The 26,635-nt window shown below is 38.3% G+C and overlaps 1 long non-coding RNA gene across 4 annotated transcripts; it reads left to right on the top strand.

The window, feature by feature from the left end:
* The first annotated feature begins 5,577 nt into the window (after positions 1 to 5,577).
* LOC124975176 (uncharacterized) lies at positions 5,578 to 26,635 on the top strand. 4 transcript variants are annotated; one of them, XR_007106856.1, is made up of 5 exons: positions 5,578 to 5,759; positions 8,979 to 9,044; positions 10,985 to 11,080; positions 17,844 to 18,031; positions 26,561 to 26,635. It is a non-coding gene; the product is annotated as an uncharacterized LOC124975176 (long non-coding RNA). The 4 variants fall into 4 exon arrangements; XR_007106857.1 differs by having other exon boundaries at positions 17,820 to 18,031; XR_007106855.1 differs by lacking the exon at positions 17,844 to 18,031.

Here is a 26,635-nt window from a genome sequence, read left to right as displayed (position 1 = left end):
ATTTCAAGGTCTTTAGTGTTACAAGCCCTTCTGGTTACTCTTCCACCCTGCCGGTTCCTTACCCTCCAAGCTCTAATGTTACTCTCATCCCTTCCCTAGCAATTATGCCTCAGGGATTCCCCCCAACCCCAGTTACTGTTTATCAACTCTTTATCTTTTGTATTATTTATCACAATAAGAAATGACCTCATTTTTCCTCTTTTAGTTCTTTAACCCTTTTTCTCTGACTGGAATGTAAACCTAGGCAATAGTCTATCAACTTACTCTTCATAAGCACCTTTAAAGAGGAGCAAAGCCAGGCAGTAGGAAACTTCAACTTCCAACTGTTAGTACCATCATCTCTGTGCCTCAGGAGTTTTCCAGAGCTGTGAAATAACTGCTGTGCCTATGAAGGACCAGCAGGTCACAGTGAGGAGGAATTATATCCCCTGCCCGTTGGTATATAAATAACCTATGAGAGAGAGAGGAATAATTCTGAGATATGTGTTAGTCCAGAAAATCTTACCAGTCAGAATTATGGGGAAAAACCCTGCAAGGTAAGATTGAAGCTAGGATGAATGGGTTTGCATGTTACTCAGTGGTTTAATAGAAGACCTAGAAAGTAGAGTTTCTTTATTTAAAACACTGCAATAAAAACCTAAGTTTCTAAAGCCTTTACTATTGAAATTAAAATGAGGACATCAGGAAACTAATACCTAAAGTCGGTCTCTCTAGTTGAATTCTCTCCACAAAGATGCTGCTTGTATCATTATTTAATGACAGGATAATTACAAATGTACGACCAACTAATCGGTTGGTAAACAATGCTAGAAATGAGAAATTAGATCTTGCACACTATTACCAGTGCATGCTAAAACAGGAAATTAAAACTGTTTTATTATATTGCAATTCCATTTTTAATAAGTTAAATAATTTTTTTATAGTAAGCAGTTAGAATTTTTCAGATGTATTTTCTTTCTTTTTTTTTGCCATTGCTATTGTTTTTATTTGACAATATTTTGGTTTATATTTATTTATTTTTTGTGATCTTTCATTTTTTTTATTGTAAACAAATGCGATACATGTTGTTTCTTTTTTGTGCATGGAGTCAAGGCATACCATTTGTGTAATCATAAATTTACATAGGGTAATGTTGTTTGATTCATTCTGTTATTTTTTTCCTTCCCCCACCCCTCCCACCCCTCCCACCCCTCTTTTCCCTCTATACAGTTCTTCCTTCTTTCATTCTTGCCCCCCTCCTTAACCCTAACCCTAAACCTAACCCTTACCCTAACGCTAACCCCTCCCACCCCACATTATATGTCTCATCCGCTTATCAGCGAGATCATTCATCCTTTAGTTTTTTGAGATTGGCTTACCTCACTTAGCATGATATTCTCCAATTTCATCCATTTGCCTGCAAATGCCATAATTTTATTATTCTTCATGGCTGAGTAATATTCCATTGTACATATATGCCACAGTTTCTTTATCCATTCATCAATTGAAGGACATCTAGGTCGGTTCCACAATCTGGCAATGGTGAATTGAGCAGCTATGAACATTGATGTGGCTGTATCTCTGTAGTATGCTGATTTTAAGTCCTTTGGGTATAGGCCAAGGAGTGGGATAGCTGGGTCAAATGGTGCTTCCATTCCAAGCTTTCAGATGTATTTTCTAATTAGGAAAAAAAATCTCAGTGTCTGGAAATGGAAACAACTGTTACATTATTTTAAAGTATAATGTAAATCCACCTTTTTTGTTAAAGCTATGGCAAGCTAACACTAGCATGTAAGCACGTGTATTGCCACTGTCGGGAAGGACCCCAATATTTTATGATTCTTTGTAGTTTTGAAATAACATGTGAATATTTAGATGTGGAACGAAAATCTCCCCAGTCATCACCTATTTCATCCCATTCTTCCTCATCCACGCATGCAAGCACCCACCATGAATTTGTCCAACTTTTGCTACTTTTTATACATTTACATACATACCCGCATTCCTAACTTAGTATACAACATTAATGTTGTTTTTTATTCAAATTAAATACATCATTATATTATGTGCATCATCTTCTCCTTGATTTATTTTAGTTCAAGATCATGGTTTTAAGACCTTCCTCTATTAATGTAGATGTAATTTGTTGCAGCAAATTGTTGCAGCATAGAAGAAATTTTATTCACCCTTAATGACAGCATTTCCTTAATGATAGGCATTTCTGGCTTCAAGAAATCATACTGCAGCCAGTCTGGGTGGAGCAGATGTGTAATCCTAGTGGCTCCGGAGGGCTGAGGCAGGAGGACTGTGAGTTCAAAGCCATCCTCAGCAAAAGTGAGGTGCTAAGCAACTCAGTGAGTCCATGTCTCTAAGTAAAATTCAAAGTAGGGCTGGGAATGTGTCTCAGTGGTGGAGTGCCCCTGAGTTCAATCCCTGGTCCCAACTTCCCACTCCCTCAAAAAACTCATACTGCAAAAAATATCTGGTTATATTTCTATCCATATAAATATATTATATACACAGATTAATCACCTTTTTAGTTCATCATTAATAAAATAAACATACAGCTACTAATCAACAAATATTTAGGGGAAACTATAATATGAAAGACAGTTTAGAACCTATGAAGATATGGATATCAGGTAAGGAACAGACATTAAGAACCAAAACAAAACACTCAACTTTAGCACAGACCTAAGTATTATGTCAAGGAAGCAACAGGTAGTATAAAAACTCTTTTTGAAATGAACAATAAGATACCTCTTTAAGAAAATATTTTTTAGAGGCACAGGGTCCTGCTGTTGTCTAGGCTGGTGTTGAATTCTTGGGCTCAAGCATCCTCCTACCTCAGCCTCCTCAATAGCTGGGACTACAGGGCATGCTGGTATCTGGCTGACTTTAAAAGTTAGGGCCTGGCTTGGTGTGCATGTCTGCATTATGAGCTGCCTGGGAGGCTAAGGCATGAGGATCACAAGTTAGAGAACAACTGGGGCAATTTAGCAAAACCCTATCTGGGGGTAAAAAGGCATATATAAAAAACAATGAAAAAATGTGATAAAAGGTGAGGAAACTAGCAGATAAAATGAGGAATGTTAACATCCACCTGAAGAGTTCCAGAAAAAAAAGGGGAGAAAAGTGAATGGGAGAAAATTCAGTGGACAAATATGAGATTTCAAGAGAAATACAATTCATGATTCTTCAAAATAAAGAGATTCACTGAGTACCCTGTACAAAAGTGATCAAAAAGACTCACACCAAAACACACCTGTGTCCCATTTAATGAACAGGTATGAAGAGATGATCCTATATGCTTCCATGAAGAAAGAACAAGAAAATATTAAAGTGTCATGGTATTTTAAGAAAACAAGACAAGCTTGAAGACAATAACATAGAATTGTCTGAAAATTCTAATGGAACACTATTTAAACTAAAATTCTAAATCTAGATAAACAGCCACCCAAAAGAGTTAGAATAAAGACGCTTTTACAATTGTAAATGTCCCTAAATTTTACCTCAAACTAACCTATCTTTTGCATTTGTTTTTTGTGATGTTAGGAGTTCAACCCAGGGCCTGATGCATGCTAGGCAGGTGCTCTATCACCGAGTCACTTTCCCACCCCCTAAAACCTATCTTAAGGTGATAGAGGAGGATTCACACACCCTACCCCCACCCCCCAAAAAAATCAGGGACTAAACAAAGGGGAAAAAAGCTACAGGAAACCAATGACCCAAGGAAAGAGCTGAAGGAAATTCCCAAAATGATCAGGTGCTGGTTATGTATTTATCATCTTTCAATCCCTCTAGAACTTACTTTATGCTGGAATTTTGTAATGCTAGGACTCAGAGTCTACAAACATCATCTCTCAGGCTCTTATTTACTGATGAACTTAACATACTCATTTATTAACTCCATAGTGGAGAAGTCTCATAGAGGCCTCATTTTAACTAAGAAAAATTAACATCACTAGTAATGGAACACGTTGATATGTATCTCCTGAGTGCATAAAGAACATTATTTATGTGATATTTCTCCCAAAATGTATGAAGCCAAGTTGAAGAACATTGTACAAAATGAATGTACTTTGAACATGCCAGAATTATGAACAGGTGAAGCCGGCAGTGGTGGCTCAGGCCTGTAATCCCTGCTACTAGGGCAGCTGAGGCAGGAGGATGGCAAGTTCAAGGCAGGCCTCAGCAACTTGCCCAGAACCTAAGCAACTTAATGAGACTCTATATCAAAAAAACAAACAAACAAACAAACAAACAAAAACAAAACAAAAAAAAAACTAGAAGGACTGGAGATGTAGCTCAGTGGTAGAGAAAACAAATAAAATGGTGGTAGATTTAAACCTACATTATTTAGTAATTCAGCGAATATACAGGGAAGAGTATGTGCCTGTACTTGCATTTTTTAAAATTGTGGGAGGACACAATACCTTTATTTTATTTTTTATGTGGTGCTGAAGATCAAACCCAGCACCTCATGCACACTAGGTGAGTGCACTACCACTGAGTCACAACCCTAGCCCTACTAGGACAAAAGCAGCATCTCATGACAATAACTTATTCTGAAATGTTATTTCTTGCTTTAAAAGACATGTTTCTTTTCCATCCTAATCCATAAATACGCCTATTTTAACATAAAAGTCAGTTTATGATGTTTATCAGATGACTTTTTTTTTTTTTTTTTTTTTTTTTTGGTGGTGGTGGTGTTGGAGGATAAACCCACAGGTGATCTACCACTGAGCTACATCCCTTTCCCTCTTTTAAGATTTGCTTTAAGAGTAGGTCTGTGCAAAATTGCCCAGCCAAGGCTCGAGTTTGGGATCCTCCTGCCTGAATCTCCCGAGTAGGTAGGCTAAGAGACAGGCACTACCGCGCCCGGCTTAATTCATAATAAAATACGTATTTTAATGTAAAATTAGTTACGTTGTCTCTCTCCTCCCCCGGTCAACCTTCAAATAAAATTGATGCTTTAGAAAGGTGCCCTTTTATTATCAATTTACAAATGCCTGACATGAGGTTTAAAGATTAGAAAAGATGCAATCCCAGTGACCCACATTCACACCCAGTCACAAATGGGATCAACAACTCACTCTCTTTGGACTCTCCTCAACCCTGCCTGGGGGTTCACTTGTACACACAAGCACCCCAAAATCTGGGCTCTTCCCCATCGCTTCGTAAGTCGATCAGGGCTTCATCCTCACGCTCTGCGCTGTGCGAAGCGAGGTCTGGGCTCGGACCTCATCCCTTCTGCAGTGTGAGGGCGAGCCAGCAACTCCAGAAGTGTCTTAGAATCACTATTTTTTGGGTGTGTGTGGTGCTGGGGAATGAACCCCGGGCCTTGTGCATGCACGGCAAGCACTCTACTACTCAACTGTATCCCCCGCCCGCCAGACGTCTCTTGGGCGCAGTCAGTGACTACATGGGCCAAGCCCCGGCTGCAAGCGCAGAGGGATCATTCCCTTGGCGCTGGCTGTGTCTTCGGCCTGGGACTACATTTCCCATAGGCCCTGAGAATCGAAGCTACTTGCGCCGCAAACCGTCGTTACGTCGTCCTTCGGTCGTCCTACCGCAACGCAGCTGCCTGGGGTGAGTAGCACCGGTAGTGGCGGGCGCGCTCCACCTTTGATTCGCTTGTCGTCGGGCTCTGCGGAGACGCGGTAAATGGGAGCAAGTCCAGCTTTCGTCCTGAGAGGACTAGGAAGGCCTGCGCTAGGGCTCTGGACTACATTTCCCTGAGACCCCGAAGGTCGACCCCACGTGCTGCGGGATTTCAGGTTCCTCTTTATGGTTTGGCGGGACAGTTGGCTTAGCGGTCAGCTGCTGAACGGCATTTGGAATCCTGTGAACTTGGCCAGTTTGTACCCGATGGGAAGTAGGGAAAGGCTAGAGTGAGGAGTCTGGCTCCCGTCCTTTTGTGTTTGGAGCGAGCGGAAGAGAAAGAGAGGGAGAGATTATGATGGTTACTGTGTGTCTTCGTGGTGCGTGATTGTGACCTTGTGTGGTGATGACTCTGGGTTCCCAGAATGGGTATGTGATAGTGACTTCCTGACCGAGTTACACTGCGCATGAGAATGTGCAGAACCGGTGACTGTGGTTGGGACTCTGTAACTTTGTGTATGTTTCAACCCCGTATGTGCAGAAGTTGAAGGTCTGAGACTGGAGTGGGGCGCCTATGGCTTTACTGTTGCGACTGCGACTTGTGTGACCCCTCGGTATGTTTGTGTGAGAGAGAAACAGAGAGACGCCCTGAGTGGGATCCAAGTGGGTTGGAGTCACTAGGGTGAGTCAAGTAGATGCTATCCATTAACGAGTTGATTACCAGGTGGTGCTTGTATAAGGCATATAATCAGGATCGTCTGTATTGAGGAAGTGGAAGGAAGTGGAGAACTAGTCAAAGGGACTAAGCCCTTCTTTTCGGTAAGAGAAAGTTACATCTATGTTAAAAATGAGGCTGGGGCTGTAGCTCAGCGACAGAGCGCTTGCCTCACATATGTGAGGCACTAGGTTCAACCCTTAGCACCTCATAAAAATAAATAAAATAAAGGCATGTTGTCCATCTACAACTACAAAATTTTTAAAAAAAATGGATGAGGGAACAAAAATTATAATAATTCACTACAACAAACTTAAGTATTAATTGTCTATCATGAATTAAAAATATAGAAAATGCAAGATTGTGACTTCAGGCAAAGGAGGCAGGAACTAATTAAAATCTATGTGAATGCTCAAAGTACCTTTTTATTTATTTATTTTTTGTGGTGTTGGCGATTGAACCAAGGACCTTGTGCATGCAAAGCAAACACTCTACCAACTGAGCAGTATATCCCTAGTCCCAGAGTACTTTTGAAAATAGGGGTGTTTTCTGTTCAGTGTTAAGTTGGAGAGATGTGCTATAGCTGACTCTTGATTACTCTCCTAAACCTTGACTAGAATTATACTGATAAAAATTGAAGGAAATAGTCTTCAGTAAATACAGAAAACTAAATTACAGCCCTGTGGTAACTTGGGCTTACTGCTTTTCCAGACTCTTTCGATCTGCATTTTTTTTAAATAGTTTTTTTTTTCTTTTTGTATTTAGTTTTGTAAGAACTTTTATTGTATTTATTGGTACATGGTGCTGAGAATTGAACCCAGTGCCTCACACGTGCTAGGCAAGTGCTCTATCACTGAGACACAACCTCAGCCCCTATCTGTATTTTTTTGTATAACATAATTGAGACCATATCGTGTTGGATGTTCTTTAATTACGTACTTTTTTTCCCCATATCATTAGCTCTTATTTGCCACTGGATTTTTGAATACGTATAATTCCAAGCTGGAATAGTTTATAATCTACATGTGGTTTGAAACAGTATGTTGAACATTGCCTAAGCAGTTCTGGTATTTGCTGTCCACCTTCTATGACTGATCATCTTATCTTTCCTCTCCCTGTGACTGTGTATAGTTTATTTTCTTGTACGCTGGATTTTACATCAGTGAACTACACTTCATTTCTTTTAAGAGCAAGCAGGGAAGCTCCAGAGAATGGGAGAAAGGTGATGTGCTTGTGCACAGTGAGTAAGGGGGAACGTGGAAGCGGGAAGACTTGCGTGTGAAAGTTCAGCTACTCCACGTCCAGGCCTCAGTCATCTCATGTGATTGTTCTAATAGCCTCCTTACTCATCCCCCTTGTTCCTGTGTTGCACAACTAAAGTTTCTTAGGGGTTCAGGGTGTAGCTCAGTGGTAGAACACTTTCTTGGCATGTGTGAAGCTCTGGGTTCTGTCCCCAGCACTGCAGGGGCCAGAGGGGAAGAAGTTTCTTCTTAACACAGCAGCCATGCTGATCCTTCCAAAATATGTCAGTTTATGCCACTCCTTCACTTAAAACTTTCCATGGCTTCCCTCCTCCTTCAGAGTAAAAACCAGTCTCTACAGTGGTCTGAGTCTCTGTTACCACTCTGCTCTGATCTAGCATTTTTTCTTCATTCTGCCTCTCTCTGTATTTGAGATTGCTGGTTCCCCTGCATGGAATTTTCTCACTCCTGCTATCTACATGGTTTAGTCCTTTGCTTCCTTCAAGGCTTTCTTCACATGTTACCAAACTGGAAAAGCCTTCCCTGAGAACATCTCAACAAACGCACAGTCCCTGTCCCCCTTACCATTTATTTTTTTCTCCGTAGTTTTTATCACCAATTTATATATTTATATCTGTTTTCCCCATTTACACCAAAATCGAAATTATATTTCAATGATATTCCACTGTGGTCCCTAACGGACAGGAAATGTGGCTTTTTCCATTATTGTATCAGTAGCGTGACAAGCTAGGCCTTGCTGTGTTAACAATGACCAAATATCAGTATTTTAACACAGAAAGTTTTCATTCATATTACATATCGGTCACAGAGCTTTGTACTTGTCTTCCTATCTGGTTGTGTGGCTAGATATTCAAGGCCTTGGAGTCTTTGTTATGGATTGGGTGACCGCTTAGATTTAGTTGTTTAAAATAGAGACCCAAGAAACCAAGAGAGATTTAATGTTATGAACTTGGTATGTGCATCTGGACGTCTGTGTGTAGATTCTGGATGTGTATAGGCATTCAAACTTGAGGTGTTCATTTTTAATTTAGGTTGTAAGCAGAGTAATGCTGCTTTAGGAAACTCTTGGGGTTTCAAGGGGAGAAGTATGTGGAGTGCTGTTATTGTACCCACCTGTAGTCCAGATTAACATTTTGAGATTAGGATAGAATATGTCTGAATTCCTCCTGCTGAGGTTTCTAGGCCCCTCTCAGTATTGAAGCTAATCTACCCAGACTGCATTCCATCTTGCTCCTCTTAGGTTCCCACATACTTGGGGAAGGCTAGGATTTGTTCTCATCAGTGTGTGTGTGTGAGTGAGTGTGTGTGTTTGAGGAGGGAAAAGTAGGGGTAGGCGGCATAGAAAGGATATTAGAAGGACAGCATAGAGTCATTTGAGTATATCTGGGCACTTTTGAAATTTTTCTGTTTCCCCACAGTTGCTTTTTGGGGATGCTGTACTTTTCCAAGAGAGGAATCCAGGGAAACACAACTCAGGTTCTGAGGTATGTGTTCAAAGTCAACTCCAGGTGAATTGATATATCTTCCTTGAAATATAGTTTTTTCCCTTATTTGTATGAACATTTATTTTCTTTATCTAGAAACTTCCTCGCTCAACTTGCCCATGAACCCATCTCAGATCTTCTCATTCTGTTAGGATTGTGCCCAGCAGCACAGTGTTGTCCCTTACTGTCCCACTCTTTGAAAGTGTGTCAGTGGGTGCAGTGCTTTATAATGGAGCCTGAGTGCATTCCCTCCAGGGAAATGGTTCAGATCCCAGATGAGACTTGGGGTTTAAGTAGCAGGGATTGTTGAGTGGGGTAAGCAGTCCCCACAAACATATTTATTTTTCTTAATTTTTGATTTCCCTTTTTAAGAAAGCATTTTATACTCTAAAAGAATAATAGAACATTTATATATGTAATACTGGAACAGTAAGCACTGTAGAAGTCCCTTTTGTGCCCTGCCATCCCCCTCAAAGAATAACATCCAAAGAAAGTGGTTTTTTTTTTTAACATTTAAAAAATTTTTTTGTAGTTGTAGATGGACAGCATGCCTTTATTTTATTTATATTTATGTGGTGCTAAGGATTGAACCCAGTGCCTCACACACGCTAGGCAAGTGCTGTGCCACTGAGCTACTGCCCCAGTCCCAAAGAAAGTTTTATATTCATCATTCTGTTGCTCTTATAGTTGTTTATGACATAGCTTTAAGAGGACATTATTAGGTTTCTATATTTGGAAATTTAAACAGGATTAGCATATATGCATTTTTAAGCACTGTAGACTCTTAAAGTTGTAAAGGAACTCAGATTTTGTTCAATCTAAGTATCCAAGATAATGGAATGGTTATGTCTTGTATTCCTAAGATGAAATACATAATCAGTTTTCAAAAGATTTTTCAGTAACTTGCTTTGTAAAGAAAAATGCGTATGATTTCATCAAATAATGAAGATCCTTAGTATTTAGTATATTTTTAAATTATGCCAAACTCCTTTTATGTGCAGTAGAAGTTTTGTTTTAATTTTTGAAACTTATGTCTTCCTTTAATAGGAAACAAGGGAAGAAAACAGCACATAAATATTAAAAGTTCATGATAAATCATAAATTGTATGTTGGATGTGTCCACTGTAAAATTTTTTCAGCTTTGCCATATGTTTGAAATTTTCTATAATAAAAATGGAAAGTCATGGATGAATGTTTAACAAAAAAGACAGAGTAATTTGCCACACTAGAACTTGCTTTGTGTTTTTCTACCCTAGAAAAAAAATTTATTTGTAAAAAATAAATGTTTTATTCATTCCTAACCCTAGCCATGGGATATAGAGTGTCCCATTGTATAAAGGAGATTTGTCTTCAGCCTCAGGATTATTCCTGAGCATGGAGGTTCTTTGTTCTAGTCATGCTCATTTTACTCTGCTTCCCTCTGTATCCACTCTGCTCTTGCCCATTTGACCAATATATCTTCTCCATCCCTCAGCGTCCTTCTCCATCTCTTTCATATTAAGAATGTTTGTTTGGATTTCATCAGTATCACATGGGTTTGTCATTTCAGGAATTGTTAATGTTCAGGGACCTGGCTGTAGACTTCTCTCAGTAAAAGTAGGAGTGCTTGGCCCCTGCTCAGAGGGATTTATGTCGAGATTTGATGATAGACAACTACAGCAACCCAGTCTTACTCACTAAGGATATCGATTCTCAAATGACTTATGAATTTCAGGTGTGTCTTTCAATTGTCTGGGTGGGTGTCTACCTTCCTAGGTAATTGTTTTGTGCTTTGTAGACAAGGAAACAGGCAGGCTGCCCATTGTGGTCCCTTTATCTTCTCCATACTTTAGACCTTCATACCCTCTTGTCTTTCCTGTAGTTGCCTGTTTCCTTGAGGACTAAGGACTAAGTTTGATTCAGAAACAGCAGGAGTATATCTTTTTTTTTCTTGTAAACAGGACTCTCTACTCCTAAGCCTGATGTGATTTCCCTATTGGAGCAAGGCAAAGAACCATGGATGATTTCGAGGGACATTATGGAAGGATGGTGCCCAGGTAAGTAAGAATTTTGAACAGGTGGGCAGGCAGTGCCTTTAAGAATCAGCTGCTCAGGAAGGGAGAACCTCAGTGGTGTCTACTGAGGCATCTTCCTCAGAGGCCCAGTGAAGGGTGTGGGGAAGCATGCTGCTCATTTGTTATTCTTCGTACCTTTTATATGTATGTGTAAGTATGTATATATGTATAGGTATATGTACACAAAACACTCTTATTTTAAATATTTTGTAGTAAAAACTACCCAGCTTATGTGAGGCAACCCCCAGTACCATAAAATAAAACGAGACAAAACAACTTCAGACTATTAGTGAAACTAATATAGAAATAGGTTGGCCAGTTAGGATGCTGTGTTAGAAATTTACATACAAGAATAGGTTAGACCGGGGTTAGCAAAGTATGTATGGCCTATGGGCCAGTCATCTGTTATGATAAATAAAGTTTTATAGGAACATAGCTACACTCTCAATTAAATTTTATCTGTGACTGCTTTGGAGCAACAGTGGCCAAACTGAGTAGTTGCAATGAAGCCTGTATAGTTTACAAACCTAAAATATTTTCTTTTTACTATCTGGCCCTCTAAGAAAAATTTGCCAGGCTGGGCATGTAGCTTGTCTAGCACATATAAGGTCCAGGGTTTGATCCCTAGCACCATAAAAAACAAAAAAAAAAAAAACAAAAAAAAAACAAAAAAAAAAAGAAAAAAAGAAAAGCTTGTCAATACCTATTTATTAAAAGAAGAAGGTTGAAAATGATTATTCAGGATATTTTAAAAATGTTGAACCAATAGGATCAATGGCTGTTGGATATGTTAGCCTGCAGTACGATGGAGAGGGTAGAGCTAGGGATCATTAGCACATAGTTTATAAAGGTGTAAGATTGATGAGTAATTTGGTAAATAAGTGAAATACTGAGAGGAGAAGAGGCCCAAGGACTGTGTTCTGAGGTATACTTCCAGTTAGATGTACATTGGATTGACCAAAACCTTGTTTGCCCAAGAGTGGAGTTTTTTGGACACAAGACTTTTCAGCACTAAAACTAGAATACTCTCAGGCAAACCAAGGTACTTGGTCACCCCAGATGGTATCTTTTCTATTTTGATACTGGGGATTGAATCCAAGGAAACTGAACCCTGAGTCACATGCCCAGTCCCATTTTAAATTTTGAGATAGGGTCTCACTAAGTTGCTTAGGTCCATGCTTAGGCTGGCTTTGAACTTGCAATCCTCTTGCCTTGACCTCCTGAGTCACTGGGATTATAGGCGTGAGCCACCTTGCCCAGCCCCAGATAGTATTTAAAAGGCAACTGAGAAGGACCGGTGAGTAAGGCTGGCAAGTCACATGCTGCTAGCAGAATGATAACTGGCCACTAGATTTAACAAAAGAGGGTTTGGGCCATATTAGAATAAATGATTTTTTTCAGTAGAGTTATGGTCGAAAGCCCAAGTGAAATGACTTTTAAGGAAAGTGGAAGAGAGTCTGAGAAATTTTACTGTTTTGGAATCTTCCTGCTTCCCCACCAAACAATGCAGACAAACCAAATAGGAGAGCAACTAAGAAGACAAAATATAAATCCACAGAGAACGTCTATATCAAAACTATGTGACTAATTATCCCTCTATGTCCTGTAAGAAGAATAATTGGAAATATACTGCCAGCCCAAGACCCTTTTGGTGTCTGGAACTTTGTGATGAAGTGGAAGCAAGCAAGGAGAGTATGTAACAGCTCTGAGAAGAAGATCACAGACTTACTCTCTGGAAATTCAACAGTCCATTCCGAGGGCAGCAACTGAAAGTAGAGGGATTTTGCATCTTTTTATAGGCAGGTGAGTACAGGGTAAATGCCACCATCTAAAAGTATCTTAGCAGTCTGGGCTCCATAACTCTTTTTTGGCCGGGGGAAGGGCAAGGCTAGGGAATTGAACCCCGGGTGCTGTACTATGCACTACATTCCCAGCCCACCAAAGCCTTTTTTAAAATTTAAGCTAAGTTCCCATGGGGCACAGTGGTACATACCTGAAATCCCAGAGGCATGGAGGCTGAGACAGGAGGACCTCAAGTTCCAGACCAGCTTCAGCAATTTAGTGAGACCCTAAGCAACTTAGTGAGACTGCCTCAAATAAAAAATAATAGAAGGACTGAGGATGTAGCTCAGTGGCCAAGTCCTGGGTTCACTCCCCAGTACCAAAAAATAAAATTTTATTTTAGATAAGGTCTGAAGGCTGGACCTTGAACTTGTGATCCTTCTGCTTCAGTCTCCTAAGTCACTGGGGTTGCATGCTTGTGCCACTGTGCTTGATTTGGGCCCCATAAACTCTTGAAATTAACTATAGTTGCCTTTCAGAACACCTACCAAGAGGATCCACTTCTGGGAGTAGAATCCAGATTGAACAGGACAGGAACAACAGGGGCAAAAGAAGAAGAACTAGATAAACGTTCAGGAGGGGAAGTAGAAGAATCACCACTCTTTAGGATATGTTAGAGACTATACTTAGGTTTACTTCATAGAAAATCACAGAGAGGGAGCTCTAATGCCATGAAGCTACGGCAAGCTCTCCTGGCCTAACCCATCCTTCTAAAAGTAGCACAATGCTCCATTTCAATAAAAATTGAGTAGGAGAATTAAGATAGATTACAAACTGGGTGTCTGGTGATGCATGCCTGTAATCCCAGTGGCTCAGGAGAACTGAGGCAAGAGGATCGCAAGTTCAAGCCAGCCTCAGCAATTTAGGAAGGCCCTAAGCAACTTAGTGAGCCCTTATCTTAAAATTAAAAAAGGTTAGGGATATAGCTCAGTAGTAAAGCACCTCTGTGTTTAATCCCCACTATCCCTCCTGCCACACTATTTTTTTAAAATGGATTACAAAAATGTATTTAGTTACCATATGACCCAGCAGTATCATTTCTGGATGTATATCTTAAAGAATTGGAAAACTGTGTCTCAAAGAAATATTCATATGTACATTGATAGAATTATTCACAGTAACTAAAAGGTGGAAGCAACCCAAATGTTTAGCAATGGATATGAACAGATAAACAAAATGTTGTAGATACATATAATAGAATATTAGCCTTAAAAAAAATAAAATTCTAATTCATGCTACAACAGGGATGAAGCTTAAGGATACAATGTTAAACAAAGGAAGACAGTCTCAAAAGACAATAGGTATGATCTCACTTAGATGAGCATTATCGGAATAGTTAAGCTCATAGAAACTGCAGACAGAATGATACCAGAGGCTGGGTGGAGGTGGAAAGGAAAGTTGTTGAATGAATACAGAGTTTCAGTTTTGCCAAATGAAAGAGTTGTGGAAATTGCACAACAACGTGAATGTACTTAACCACCATTGCATCATACTTTAAAAATGATTTCAGGCGGTAAAATTTTGTGACATTTGAATAAAGAAAAAGAAAGCTGGGGCAGAAAAAGCCGTTAATGCAAATGAAGACAGGAAAGTGGACCTCAATCCAAACATATCAACAATTACAATAAATGCAAATGTGTAAACATATCAAATCAAAGATTTCCAAATGGATAAATATACAAGATCAAATTATATGCTGTCTATAAGAAACTCACCTCAAATATTGGTCAATTAAAAGTACAAGAATAGAAAGAGGTATAGCATGCAGACACTATAAAAAGATGGGCAAAGTTGTTATATTAACATCAAACATATTTCAAAGAAAGATGATCACCATGATAAAGTCGGACATTACACACCCTGAAGAGTCAGTTCATTGAAAAGACATAGCATTCCTAAACCTTTATGTACTAATAACAGATCAAGGCCAGGAAACAAAAGTGAGAGAAAGGAAAGGAGAAACAGATAAACCCCACCATGTTAACTGAAGACTTCAACATGCTTCTCTCAGTAATTGATAAAACTAGTGGATGGAAAAGTCAGCAAGTAAATGGAAGAACTGAGCAACACCATTATGTGACTGAATGTAATTGACGTTTGTAGTACAATTTGCCCAACAATATTAGAGTCCTAACCCTTCTCAAGTGTATATTGAATGTTCTTCAAAGTATCATGAAGCAAATCTTAAAAATGTAAGGAACTGGGCTCGGGTTATTGCTAAGTTGGTAGAGTGCCTGCCTTGCACTGCACAAGGCCCTGGGTTCAATCTCCAGCACCACAAAAAAAAAAAAAAAAAAAAAAAAAAATAAAGTGAAGAACTGAAATAATACATTGTATGTTCTCTGACCATAATGGTATTAAATTAGAAATCAATTAACGAAGGATAAAGTTAACCTCCAATCATATAGACAATAAACAATACATTTCTGAGATAATGCATGAGTCGTATACTTCTTCATTTGAGGAAGAAGATTGACAGTAAAGACTTGGATACTTCATCAGAGAATGACAAATAAACACAAAAGAAATGTGTTTGGCATCATTAGCTATTGGAGAAATATAAGTTAAAACCATGATAAAATGCCATTAAAAATAACAAGTAACTATAGATGGCCTAAAATCAAATTACTGCCAATACCAAGTGATAGCAAGGATATCGAGCTACTGGAATGCACACATTGCAAAATAGTACAACCACTTTGGCAGAGTTTGGAAATTTCTTTTGAACTTAAATATGTATAACCCAGGGAAATGAAAAACCTTTCTCAGAACAACCTGTACATGGACATCTGTAGCAGTTCTGTTCATGATTGCCCCAAACTGAAAACAACCCAGATGTCCTTGAACAAGTGCATGGCACATCCATTCAATGGGATGTCATTCATCATTAAAAAGGAATAAGCCATCAACACCTGCACACAAGCAAGCCATATCCACAGATGGATCTCAAGAGCATTATACTGAAGGGGAATAAATCTCTGAAGATTATATACTATATGATTCCATTTATATTACAGTCTAGAAATGAAAAAAATTATAGTGATGGAGAAAAGATCAGTTGTTTACCAGAGGTTAGAACAAGGAAAGAGAGTGACTGTAAAGGGATGACATGAAGCAGTTTATTGGTGATGGAAACTATTCTGAGTAATGGTGGTTACATGAATCTCTACATGTATCAAAATTCATACCATGGCACTGGAAAACTTTGTGTGTGTGTGTGTGTGTGTGGTATTGGGGATTGAACCAAGGGCAGTCTACAGTGAGCTACATCCTTTGCCTCTATTTTTTTTTTTTTTAATTTTGAGACAAAGTCTCACTCAAGTTTCTCAGGCTGGGAACTGAAGATATAGCTCAGTTGGTAGAGTGCTTTCCTTGGAAGCACAAGACCCTGGGTTCAATCCCCAGTACCGCCAGAAAAAAAAAAAAAAGTTTCTCGAGCTAAGCTTGAACTTGGGTCTTTCTGCCACAGCCTTCCATTGGCTGTGATTACTTGCATGTCCCAACGTACCTGGCAGATTCCTGTTAATTTTAAAAAATTAAAGCAATAGAAAAATATCATGGTTGAACTTTGTACAAAATTATAAGGTTAAAGAGAATGAAGAAGAAAATGACATTCCTATAGGTAATGAGCAGCACATAGTAAGTCATAATGTTTCAAAACTAGCTCAAGACCAGGCACAGGGGCAAATAGGAAGAAAAGACCAAGAGGACAACAGGTATAGCAATATATTAGGGTAGAGAAGATTATTAGATAAAAAATTCTGAACTTGACTAAATATGAAAAGATACATTCCAAAATAGAGAATGAGTAAGATACATAAGATTGTGTGTATATGAATTATATATATTATTTATATAAATTGTATATATAATTATATAAATATATATATCTATAAAAGATATGGTCTGGGATTGTGGCTCAGTGGTAGAGCTGCTTGCCTAGCATGTGCGAGGCACTGGGTTCAACTGTGAGCACCACATATAAATAAATGAATAAAATGAAGGTCTATCAACATCTAAAAAAATTAAAAGATATGAATGTGTGCACATTCAAGTGTTTATGTGTTCTTAAATATAAATGAGAAAACTGAGGCCAGACACTGATTATTGTCAAAATATACTGACTGCCATGTATCTGTAACAAATGATGTCGTATTTTTTTTAAGCCTTAAAAATTAAACTGTGGGTGATAGAAAGGAAGAGACTTTCCTTTGGCTATATTTGTAGATTTGAGATGAACTATGTAAATATCTTATGCAATTATAAAACAAAATTAAATTTAGGAAAATCCCTAAAATCAAAATAGAAATGCAGTGATTCAATCTAAATATGTATCCATTGGTTATATATCCTTAAATTTGTAAGAAAGCCACAAATAAAACCTTATACTATTTTATCATATTAAGTGGTAGCAGTGCTATATTGTTCTGAGAGATGTTATGTGTTCCTGGGGGATAAAAAGAAATGAGCAATTTAGTTGGAATCTTTTGGTACCTAAGACTCGAGTACATACAGACAAAGGAAATACAGATCAATAACATGAAGTAAAAATTCTGTAGTCCTTAATATGAATTGGAAGTATATTATTTTGAACTCAAGCTCTATTTTACCTTTTCACTATATATTATACAAGTTAAGAGATTTAGAGATATTATTTAGTCTCATGTATAGACCTCATCTAGATCCTAATTTAGACAAACAGAAAAATACACTCTGTGAATTTTTTTTTTTTTTTTTTTTTTTTTTTGCGGTGCTGGGGATTGAACCCAGGGCCCTTCCTTGTAAGGCAAGCACTTTACCAACTGAGCTATCTCCCCAGCCCGTCTGTGAATATTTAGATATGATTATTATTATACTTTTGCAAAAAATTCTGTCTTAGAGATTCATGCTGAAATATTTACAGATGAAATATGATGCCTGGAATTTGCTTCAGTATAATCTGTGGAGTTGGCTATGATGAGTGGATGGATAAGATTGTCCTCAACTGGGTGCGGTGGCGCAAGCCTATAATGCCAGCGGCTCTGGAGACTGAGGCAGGATGATTGAGAGTTCAAAGCCAGCCTCAGCAAAAGCAAGGCACTAGACAACTCGGTAAGACCTTGTCTTTAAATAAAATACAAAATAGGGCTGGGGATGTGGCTCAATGGTCAATGCCGGTGAGTTAATCCCCGGTTACCCCCCCACAACAACAAAAAAAGATTGTCCTTAAGTTGATAATTGTTGAAGTCAGTGAGTGTTACATTGGTTTTTCCTCCTTTCTTTTCTGTGGTGAACTATTTTAAATCTGAAAAAACAAACAAAACAAAAACCTAGGAACTCAGTGAGGCAATGCGGAATGTGAGAAGAGATAATGGTGTTAACTTTACATAGCCCCTCTAATCTGTATAATGCTCTGTGGGGAAGGGCATGTAGTTTTCTAGGAAGTCCACATATAGTGGTCTTAGAAAGGAGGGAAAAGGAAACTTGAGGAATGGGCATGAGAAACTACAGAAGGAAGACGGAATACTAATACACATTCATGAAAAGGCACCTCACTACAGTGGGTGAATAAGGGTGAAAAGATAATTATGACTTTATATAAGTGGCAGTGATAGAGGTATATGGATGGTATATATATCATATTTTCATTTGCATCATTTAGTAATTTAGCTTTAGTTTAATCTACGTTTAGTTTTGATTTTTTTTTAGTCTGCAAGAGATGAAGTAAATGTATCTTGTGAGTGATATGGGAGAAATTAAACAGGAACACATGGTCAGAATTTATTCTGTAATTGTGAGCACAAAGGATTACAATAAATTTATTTATTTTATGGTACTGGTGATTGAACCTGGGTGTGCTTAACGGCTGAGTCATACCCCCAGCCCTTTTTTTTTGGGGGGGGGATACCTGGGATTGAACTCAGGAGCACTCAACCACTGAGTCACATCCTCAGCCCTATTTTGTACTTTATTTAGAGACAGGGTCTCACTGAGTTACTTAGTGCATCACTGTTGCTGAGGCTGGCTGGAACTTGGATCCTCCTGCCTCAGTCTACGGAGCTGCTGGGATTACAGGCATGCACCACTGCACTTGATCTTTTTAAAGTTTGAGAAAGTTTCTCACTGAGTTGCTTAGGTCCTTGCTTAGTTGCTGAGGCTGGCTTTGAACTTTGCGATTGTTCTTTATAAGCAAGGTGTTAGTAATTCTGTGTCTAGTGAAAAACCATTTTTCCTCTTTTTTTTTTTTTTTTTTTGGTGGGGCCGGGAATTAAACCCAGGGACTCATGAATGCTAGGCAAGCACTTATGACTGATGTACATCCCCAGCTGTAGCCATTGTTCTTTACTTTAAGATAAATAAAAGGTTACATATCAATAAATTAATGATTGCATAATTTTCATTTTTATTATTTTTTTTGAACCCAGAGGTGATTCACCACTGAACTGCATTTCCAGCCTTTTTAATTTTTTATTTTGAGACAGTAGTTTCGCTGAATTGCTGAGGGTCTTGCTGAGTTGCTGAGGCTGGTCTTGAACTTGTGATCCTCATGCCTTAGCCTCTCAAGTTGCGGGGACTGCAGGGATTGCAGTTGTGTGCCACTATTCCTGGAGATCGTATGATTTTTAAATCCAGAAAATTGCAATAAGAGAGAAGATACTTAGATTAGATAGAGAATAAAGTGATGAACTTGGTGAGGGCTGTCTAGCCTAGACTTTCTAAGGAAATAACTTTTATCTGAGACATGATGTGAAACCAGCTAGCCAAAGAACTCGGTTTAGAGAATTTCTAGCAAATTGAGCAGTTGATGGAAAACTTTGGAAAGGTAAAAGACTTGTCTTATTTCAGATATTTGAAGAATACTATTTGGTCTATAATGAACAGTGGGGAAAGCAAGTCAAGAAATGTTGGATAAGATTTGACTGAGATATGCTGAAAGGAAAGGTTATGGACAATATCATGAATTATGGTAGTGTTGGATTTTATTCTACGTGCACAGAGTACCTAAATAGTCTGGCTATTGCACACAGCCTCTGCCAGCAAAACCTTAATTGAGTCCAGCTGTCACTATGTATCTAGATATAGGACTATACTGATGACTTCTTAGTTTAGGAGACTGACTAGATGCCGACATAGGACAGATGACTTATCACTGTACTTATTTCTGCAGCAGTCTTTGACAACCTCAGCCTTTATTGTTGAGTCCTCCCTTGGGTGGCTTCTCATCACTCCTTATAGCAGCAGATAGGGTGAACTGTTTATCCATTGTCCCTCACTCATCCTTCCTTACTGACAGCTCCCAATTTTAATTGAGATGTCCACGTTCCGACTAGAGTATATTTCCCTTACCTCTCTTGAAGCTACTCAAGATACGTACATGACAGTGTGGCCAGTGAGAGGGAAACCAAACATGCTATGTGCAACTTCCAGAAAGGTCCCTCAAAGTGAACACTTTGCCCTGATCACCACCTGCTGCCTTTGTGAAATAAGGAAACAAAAGCCTGAACACCACCTTGGGCCATGAGGTGACCTTGAGAACACAAGCCTCACAATAAGTGTGGCAAATAGGAGTGGGGGCCCTGATGCTCACCAAGAAAAAGCCCACCTTCAGAATTCTTATGTGCAGGAAGAACATTGCCCTTGTATTTTAAGCAATGCACGTCAGGGGTTTTGTGTGTCTGTAGCCGTTGCCTAACCTTGCGTGTCCTGACCCTGTGCCTGGCCCTCTGGCAAACTCTGTATGGGCATCACTGCAGATTCCCTGAGCATGTTCCATGGAGTCTGGACTCTTAGTAGCCAATTTTGCAAGTGAGACCTCAACACAGGAAGTCCCCTGCCTAAGGTGATTCAGATAAGGCAATGTTCCCGACCGCTAAGTCAGTGATTCTCAGTTGTGGCTGCACATTAGAATTTCCAGAGATTCATACTAAGACTAGTTATTTGGAAGTGTGATGAACATAAAAATATATACCCAGTCTCAGAGAAGACTCCCTTACCTAAGATACTTAGAAAGGGGAAAAAGAGACTTTGCAGCGAAGTCTCACAGACACCCCTTAACCTAGAGCTCCACATGAACACCAGTCGTGGGTGACATAGGATGCTGCAAGTACACAGCCCTCCTGTGGTGTTCCTGTCAAAGATGCAAGACCTCACCTACCTATGAGGAAATACTGGAAAAATAGATGGAAGAAGTAGAATAGTACTCAACTGGGATCCCCATATGTATATGGAAGAGATAGTTCACAGCAGATGAAGAAAATACTGTCTTTTCAACAAAAAGCCCTTGGTGGACTGAGAGTAGACATTGTTAGACCATCCTCTCCACTTGCTACTCACTAGGAAACCAAGGCAGGCTTGCGTCCCTGCTTGAGTGCAGAATTCTTTTGTTAGTCACCACTGTTAGCATATAACAGTATTTATTAACCTACAAGTAAATTTACTTTAGACCTAATCCCTAGGTCCTCATGTGTCTGAACAGACATCTGTAACTTATCTAACCTGTTCCAGTTATTTTACGCTAATGTTTATCCTGAATGTAGTCTAAAAACCAACCAAACAAAAAGCAAAGAAGCTAAGCATAAATATAATTATTCAAGGCTACATTTCACAAAGTTTCTGGTCAGATAAGGCATGATATATTTTACTTTTATGCCCCTTTCAAGTTTAAATTTTTTTTTTTATCATGTCCTTTCCATCATCATCCGATACTTTTTTTGCTCTGAAAGTATCTGCAAGTTCAGGAGTGAGAAGTATGATTACATGTACTGTCAACTGGCAACTGCTGTCCCTTTCTGCAGCCCAGAGGGGGCTGCTTAATGTTTTCAGTGTCAGATGCTTGAACCATGAACTGTTTTCCTGGTTCCTCCTATGTCAATGAGTAAAAAGGCTTTTAAAATTTTCTGAATTTTATTAGACTCCTACATACAGTAAATGCTAGTTATAAGTACTTCCTTCCCCAAGAAGGATCTAACATGGTTCAGATTGCTATTGAACTTCATATGTTCATGGATAAGATGCTGTTAAAGTTACTATCTTAGATTTCTGATTCTCAAATGTAAAAATCTTTCCAGTGATTGATCTTGGAATTTTCAGAGAACAACATTTCCTTTGAGATAGGTTAAGGGTATTATAAGGTATATTATATGAAAAATATTTTATATATATTTTAAGGTATATATCATATACCTTAAAATATATAAAATAATATATAATAAGGTATATTATAAGGTATATTATATGAAAAATTTTTCATAATTCTCTCTACTGTGATTACTAAATTCTCAAATTCTACTCACCTGTTTCTCTTCTAACATCCCTTTCTCCTGTGTGAATTCTTTGATGTTAAAAGTGTCCCTAAAATCGACATCTATAGTATTCACCTGTAATTTGAATTGTTCTATTGTGTAGACTTGAGCAACAAAAGGCCTTTCTACATTTACTGCATTCACACAGACAAAACAGCCTCTCGCTATTATTAAATTATAAGGTTTTTTTTTTATTTTTTTAGCAAAAATTCTCTATTTGAATGACTGCTAAAAACTTTTCTACATTGACTGTTGAAAACGGTCTCAAATGTTTAGCAATACTCCCATAACTGAAAAGACTTAAGATATTCTCCTGGACAAAAATAATTCCAGTGTTGAATATACACCAAAAACATAACAAGAATAATTATGGCATTATTTTATTATAACACAAAATTATAAAAATACAAATATCCATCAATAGGATAAATAGCAGTATATTCTTAAAATGGAATAGTATAGAAAATGAATATATACTACTGCCACATGGAATACTATACCAATCTTAAAATGTTCAGTAAAGCAAAGCAGAACATGAATTCATGGTGTCTAAATAAAAAATATATAAATAAAATTTGAACGCATGCATAAACTAGTTTAATGAGGTTATAGGCCAGGGAAGTGGTAATTTTTTTTTTTTTTTTTTTTTGTAGAAGTGATAATCTTTGGGGCAGTAAAAACTACTTTTTATTATATAGACTAAAAAATTCATATTTTAAACATTTTAATGGAGATCAATGCTGATACCATTTTGTAATTTACTTCTTCATGTATTGTATTTTTAAATAAAGCCTTTGAGTCAGCAGGTAGGTACAGTTACAAACTAAAAATGAGTGTCAGAGTGACAACCCAATAACAATGATCACACCCATTTCTTTTGCTAGTAAACAGTAGATTTGTGTGTGGAACTTTAAAGACTGTTATTACATTTGTGATTAAAATTATCAACATGTTTAAGCATGCTTTTCTTTTTAAAAAAGGTTTATGTTAACTTGGGAAGACTTCATAAAGAAACCACTTTATTGCATTTCCATGTTTTCTCCCTTATGCGTTCTCTGATGGACAATGAGGCTTCTCCTGTAACTGAAGGACTTACCACACTCATTACAATATAGGTTTCTCCCCTGTGTGAGTTCTTTGATGTACAGTAAGAGTTGTCTTCTGGCGGAAGTACTTTCCACATTCATTACATTTATGGTTTTTCTCCCATGTGAGTTCTTTGATGATGAATGAGATAAGACTTCCTGCTAAAGGCTTTCCACATTGAGGACATTCATAGGATTTCTGACCTGTGTGTATTTCTGATGTACAGTCAGAGTTGCTTTCTGGCGAAAGGACTTCCCACATTCATTACAGATATAGGGTTATTTCCTGTATGAATTCTCTGGTGTAGATTGAGATTTGTCTTCTGACTAAATGATTTCCCACATTCATTACATTCATATGGTTTTTCTCCTGTGTGAGTTGTGTGATGATCAATGAGGTATGATTTCATTCTAAAAGCTTTCCCACAGTGAGGACATTCATAAGATTTCTCCCCTGTATGTGTTCTTTGATGCGCTACAAGGGTTGTCTTCTGGCGGAAAGACTTTCCACATTCATTACAAATATAAGGTTTCTCCTCATTGTGAGTTTTCTCGTGAAGAGCAAGGGTAGTCTTCTGGGAGAAGGATTTACCATATTCATTACAAATATAGGGCTTCTCCCCTGTATGAGTTCTCTGATGTACAGTAAGGTTTGCCTTCTGGTGAAAGGACTTTCCACATTCTTTACAAATATAAGGTTTCTCCCCTGTATGAATTCTCTGATGTAGAGAGAGTTACCTTCTGGCAGAAGGATGTTCCACAGTCGTTACACTTATACGGTTTCTCTCCTGTGTGAGTTCTCTGATGACAAATGAGGTGTGACTTCAATCTGAAGGCATTTCTACATTGTGGACATTCATGTGACTTCTCTCCTGTATGTGTTCTCTGATGATCAGTGAGTGCTGTCTTTAGGCGGAAGGACTTACCACACTCATTAGAAACAAAGGGTTTCTCTCCTGTGTGAGTTCTCTGATGATCAATAAGATAGGACTTCCTTCTGAATGCATTCCCACACTGATGGCCACACTGATAGGGTTTTTCCTCTGTGCAATTCCCTGATGCAGAATCAAAACTGACTTTCTGCAGAAGGATTTCCCACATTGAGCGCATGTATGCTTTTTTTCAATATTGGCTGCTCTTCTCTTTTTATTATGCACAGGTGGGGTTTCCCCTTTGTACACTATTGTGTGTGATTAAGCCTCCCTTTTTAAGGAATGATTTCTCACACTCATTGTATCCAAATGACTGTGCTGGAGTTACCATCTTCTGAAACTGCATAAGCACATCATTATGATGGAAGGTCCTATCACTTTGATTATGGGATTTGATTTCAGCAGGGACTGTTTCTTGCTTGCTTATTAAGGAGGGATTTTTCATATCCATTGTACTCATTAAGTCTCTTTCTTGCAGGACTTAGATTACTGATAGTTAATCCTGAAACATTTTCCAAAATCTTCCCATGAGTGTCATATTCAGGAGGTAAATTCTTTGAATCAGCAGAGTTTTTGACTAGATCAAATGTTTTCTCATATATGCCATTCTTCTTTTTGATAACTCTTTTGTGGTTAATGCACACAACTGATCTAGAATACTTATCTTGGTGTTCCTTGAATTTCATTAACAAGTCTTTAGCTTTCCAGTTTTCTTCTTCTAAAAAAAGAAAAATAACTTGTGACTCTTTACAGATTTGCTAGGGAAAGGGTCTACTGAATTCTAACATGAGGATATGAGACTGTAGAAAAGGCCCAGGACAAATTATTCCCTGCTGGGGAAGAGGTATAGAACCTAAATAAAATCTCTGCTTCAGCCTGCTTCAGCTGGCTGTGGTGGAACCCACTTGCAGTCCCAGAGGCTCAGGAGGCTGAGGCAGGAGGATGGCAAGTTCAGAGCCAGCCTCAGCAACTCAGTGAGGTCCTAAGCAACTCAGTGAGACCCTATCTCTAAGTAAAATACAAAAATAGGGCTGGATATGTGGCTCAGTGGTAGAGAGCCCTGGGTTCAATTCCCAGTCCAAAAACAACAACAATCTGCTTCAATGTGGTAAAGAGTGAAAAAAAGAAATGAGCAATGACACTATTAATACCTTTTACATCCTGCAGAACTTCATAGACAAAGTAAAATAGAGAATGGTGGAAAAAGGGATTGATAGAAAAATAGATTCACAGACATGAAGTAAGTGTATAAAGGGCATTATACTTTAAGCAAAATGGATAAGAAAGTATTTGTAGAAATATTTGTTCAGGGAAAATATTAAGAGAAGGATTATTTTTGCAGGACACAGATCACCTATACTTTAATTTAGGCAATTAATGAAATAACTCCTGAATACCTAACATGTTATAATTCAGCAAAGATTAAACAGAAGGTCTTTTATTTGGAAGGAAAGAATCCTTAAGCATAAATCATATACAATGAGACTTCAAATTATATGATTGTATTCAGGAATTGTGTGTGTGTTCTAATGAGTAGGCAGCACAGGAATTCAGATAAGAGGAAGGTAGATCTGATGTGAAGTAATGAAGGAATAGTTCATGGAAAAGGAATACATATGGAAGGGAATACATAACATCAATAAAAGTACCTATGTGATGACAAATTCTCCATTTATGGAAATACCTCAGAGCCTAAATCAATAGGAAACAGTTTGTGTGTGTGGTGTGTGTGTGTGTGTCCTTGCTAGGGTTTGAACAGGGGCACTCAATCCCTGAGCCACATTCAGCCCTTTTTATTTTTCATTTTGAGGCAGCGTCTAAGGGCCTCACTAAGTTCCTTAGGCCTCACTAAGTTGCTGAGGCTGGCTTTGAACTTGTAATCCTTCTGCCTCAGCCTCCTGAGCTGCTGGGATTACAGACAGCACCAGTGTGCCTGGCTGGAAACTGATTTTTTATCCATGCACTTTATAAAGATTAGTAAGAATTCTAGCTGGGGACATAGCTCAGTGGTAGAGTGCTTTGCATGCACAAGGCCCTTGGTTCAATCCCTTGCACCACAAAAGAATTAAAATAAAATTCTGCATGAGAAAAGTTGAAAAGACTAGATGAAGTCTTATCAGGTAGTCAAAGAAGAGAACTTTCTATTTCAATAAGTAATGGCATATCTTGTTAGGAAAGTAATAATATAAATTGAATGAACTGGGACAAAAGTTATAACAAAGGCAAACTGTACTTAAAAGTAATGAAGAGATGACACAGAATTTTCATTTTGCATATCAGTGAGAAATGAAGAGTATAACAGAATGTTACTATATTTCACAGGCTGATAAACAACTGTGAACAGATCCAGAAGAAATGATGACAGAGAGAAGACTCAGGCTGATAACATAGCAATAA

The sequence above is a fragment of the Sciurus carolinensis genome, unplaced genomic scaffold, assembly GCF_902686445.1.
Source record: "Sciurus carolinensis unplaced genomic scaffold, mSciCar1.2, whole genome shotgun sequence".
In the NCBI taxonomy this organism is placed as follows: Eukaryota; Metazoa; Chordata; class Mammalia; order Rodentia; family Sciuridae; genus Sciurus; species Sciurus carolinensis.
The sequence above is the reverse complement of the archived record's forward strand: the minus strand, read 5'-3'. Positions and strand labels throughout refer to the sequence as shown.